Below are 3,552 nucleotides of genomic sequence, written 5' to 3'. Positions count from 1 at the left end.
TGCGTTAGGGTGCTTCGTGATAAGTTTACTTACGGAATTATTAAGCTGATAGGAAAAATCACGAGAGTTATGTGGAGCCCTATAACAGACACCGAGTAAAATCGTGTGTGGTACAGCGTGGCAGTGGAGCCATAAGATTTCCAGATCGGACGAGTCGTCAATTATCGACATTGATAACTGCTGGCTCACCGCTATCAGTACTCCCCCTCCTCGTGAGTCCTGGCGGTCTTTCCGAAAGACTTGGAGGTCTGGCAAGTCAGTTAGTTCTTCGCTATCTGTGATGGCACCGTTCAACCAGGTTTCGGTTAGTATCAGTAGATTGCTGCTAGATGACAAGACAATATTTAAAATAAGTTCGCGCTTGGAAAGGAAACTACGTATGTTGGTGAACACAGCGGACAGGGGAACATTTTTGGGGCGGGTTTTTAGTTGTTTGCGAAGAGATGATTGCTAATCTGCTTGTGGTGTAGCGATTGTTATTTCTTTCACAGTTTGCGAGATCTCATCAAAAACGTAGCGCCTGGGACCGATATGCAAGGTTTTGTAGCGTAGGGCAAATTTTTAGGAGTTAGCTTTAGCAAAGGTGACTAGCTGCTTGCGGACGCTACGAACTCTGTGAGAGAAGTCTTCGCCGACACTGAATTTCGTTCCTTTAAATTTGCGGCCGTTAGAGAGTATTGTGTCTTTGATTTTGTATGAAATAAATTTGACGATTATTGGTCGAGAGCGGTTGGGTTCATGGCGGCCGAGTCGGTGGGCACGTTCTACTTCCTCAGGATGAATGGTTAAGCTCAAGTGTTGAGCGCGGTGACGAATGACCTCTCCCTCAGAGTCCGCAAACGTTTCGGAGGGGTTAGAATCAGAAATCCCATAAAATATGAGGTTGTTACGGCGGGATCTATTTTCACTATCGTCAATGCGGGCCTCGAGGGTTTCAATCTGACGAGATAGCCGAGTATTTTCAGATTTTATAATTTCTAACTCGGATTTTATGGCTGTCATGGCTTCCAAATGTGTCTCAAGATCGGTCATGCGCTTACTTAAACCAGCTATAGCACCGTCAGTGGATATAAGCTGGTTTTTAAGACTTTGCACTTCGGAGATTAGTTGAGTTTGACCGGCGGATAAGTTTTTTAGTTCTGCGAGTACAGCCTCGAAATTGTTAGGTCCTGGGTTAGTTTCAATATCGCCTGCCAAGATCAGCAAGCAGCGAACAACATGAGCACATTCAAGCACAAGAAAAATGCAGCATTGCGGGCTCGGCAGCTGCACTAAGAAATAATTGCTACTTTTTTAGCATACAAGGAATGCGGATAACTAACCTGCATGATGTACACAAACGGATTAGTGGTGTGCACGCTTGCACAGCCACCGAGCCCACAAAGTGGTGAAGGCGGTCGATCGTCGCTTATATTTCCTGTCGCTGATGTTGCTGGTGATGAGGCTTTCCAGGATGGGCCGGGGAAATGGTATCCAGGGGGAGGCGCTGCCGGGCATGATGAAGTGATGACGTCGGGTTGGGGCCATGCGAAGATGCGATCGTCACTGCAGTAAACTGCAGTGGATGACGTGCTTGCTGGGGGAAGGGCCAACAACGCCGGAAGCAGGGCATTAGCGACGAAGTCGAACACCTGCATGATGTAGACAAACGGATTAGTGGTGTGCACGCTTGCACAGCCACCGAGCCCACAAAGCGGTGAAGGCGGTCGATCGTCGCTTATATTTCCAGTGGCTGATGTTGCTGGTGATGAGGCTTTCCAGGATGGGCCGGGGAAATGGTATCCAGGGGGAGGCGCTGCCGGGCATGATGAAGTGATGACGTCGGGTTGGGGCCATGCGAAGATGCGATCGTCACTGCAGTAAACTGCAGTGGATGACGTGCTTGCTGGGGGAAGGGCCAACAACGCCGGAAGCAGGGCATTAGCGACGAAGGCGAACACCTGCATGATGTAGACAAACGGATTAGTGGTGTGCACGCTTGCACAGCCACCGAGCCCTTCGGTCTTCATCTTCGGGAAACCGGTCGATGATCGTCGCCACCGACTACGTTACACGCTATCCTGAAACCAAGGCCCTCCAGCGCGGCCCAGCACGAAAGGCTGCAAGATTTTTCGTGGAACACATTGTCGTGAGGCACGGCGCCCCGGCACTTATTATCGTGGATAGAGGCGCCGCTTTCACTGCCAAGCTCTTGGAATCCCTCATGCGACTGAGTGGCACTTCTCATCGGAACGCAACCGCCAATAATTCCCAGACGTATTGCCTGACCGAACGCCTTATCAATACTCTCGTCGACATGCTGTGCATGTACGTGGTCCTGAGCCTCGATCTTGGGACGGTATCCTGCCATATATTACTTTCGCGTACAAGGCGGCTCAAAAAGCAACCACACGATGGACGCCCTTCTGTCTGCTGTACGGCCACGAAGTGTCAACAGTGTCAGAAGCAATGCTTCCCCATGATGGCCACGACTCCGATGTTGGCGCCGAGTAATTTGCTCTTCGGGAAGAAGAACCTCGACAATGTGCGAGAGTACGCATCCGGAACCAACAAGGACATGAAGCTCGGCGTTACAACCACATCCACAGTATGGTGACGTTCGCGCCGGTTGACAGAGTGTAAGTATGCACTCATATTCAACGAAGCGGTCTTTCTGCGGTCAATACTTCGGCCACTACAGAGTTCTCCGTCAGCTAAGCGACATAACCTACGAATTTCTTGGATGGGGTTTCCCGGACTACTTGCCGTCATCAGAGACCTGAGATCGCGCATGTCGTGCGGATGAAGCCTTACTTTTCGCGAGACGTTTAGAGGCTGAGCGCCGCGCGTTACACAGTTTTGCTTTTTTTTGTTTTTTTTCCTTCATATTTTGTTCTATTTTCATGTTAAAGCATCAGGCCGATGCTCTTTCCGAGAGGCAGGTTAATGCCGCGTCTGCAGCAATAGCGGCTAGGCGGCTGCTCGGCACTAAGGTCGTGCGTTACGGTGGTGTTTTGGGTGAAAAAACTGACGTTCTACTCCGGCCGCCTCTCTGTGCTGTTGCAGCCTTTCAGAACTTCTCGCTGCTGGCGGTTCCGTGCCGTCTAGGCAGCACCACCTGCTACGTGAAAATATGTAAAAATCATATTACGAAAAAAAAAATTACAGATGCAGTATACCGAATGAAAGTAGAGGAAAATGGTAGGAAAGTAGAACTTGACATAAAGCTAAAAGACACTGAGGCGTCCATACACTTAGAGCAGAAGAATGTTGAAGCATTAGAAAATCGCAATCGCCAAAATGATTTGAGAGACTTTGAGGTGGAGCGCATATGGCAGGTTCTCTAAGACCACGAAAGGCAATTTACCAATATCTCTCAAGAAAAAAGCATACATCATGTCTCTTACATGTACTCGGCTATGGGGCAGAAACATGGAGGCTAACGGAAAGGGTACAGCTTAAATGGGCCACGAGAGTGTCTTTCTTCATATTGCAGTTTGATACTTCAGCAATTAATACAACAATAACTGATGGGCACGTTGGTCAGACATGATTTATTGTGAAACAGCTCAA

The 3,552-nt window shown here is 49.0% G+C and overlaps 1 pseudogene; it reads right to left on the bottom strand.

Annotated features, from left to right (window-relative positions):
• Positions 1-450: 450 nt before the first annotated feature.
• Positions 451-1,978, bottom strand: LOC149325819 (uncharacterized; annotated as a pseudogene).
• Between the last annotated feature and the right edge of the window lie 1,574 nt (positions 1,979-3,552).

The sequence above is a fragment of the Amblyomma mixtum genome, chromosome 10 (genome assembly GCF_055824585.1).
Source record: "Amblyomma mixtum isolate Tamu chromosome 10, ASM5582458v1, whole genome shotgun sequence".
Classification (NCBI taxonomy): domain Eukaryota; kingdom Metazoa; phylum Arthropoda; class Arachnida; order Ixodida; family Ixodidae; genus Amblyomma; species Amblyomma mixtum.
The sequence above is the reverse complement of the archived record's forward strand: the minus strand, read 5'-3'. Positions and strand labels throughout refer to the sequence as shown.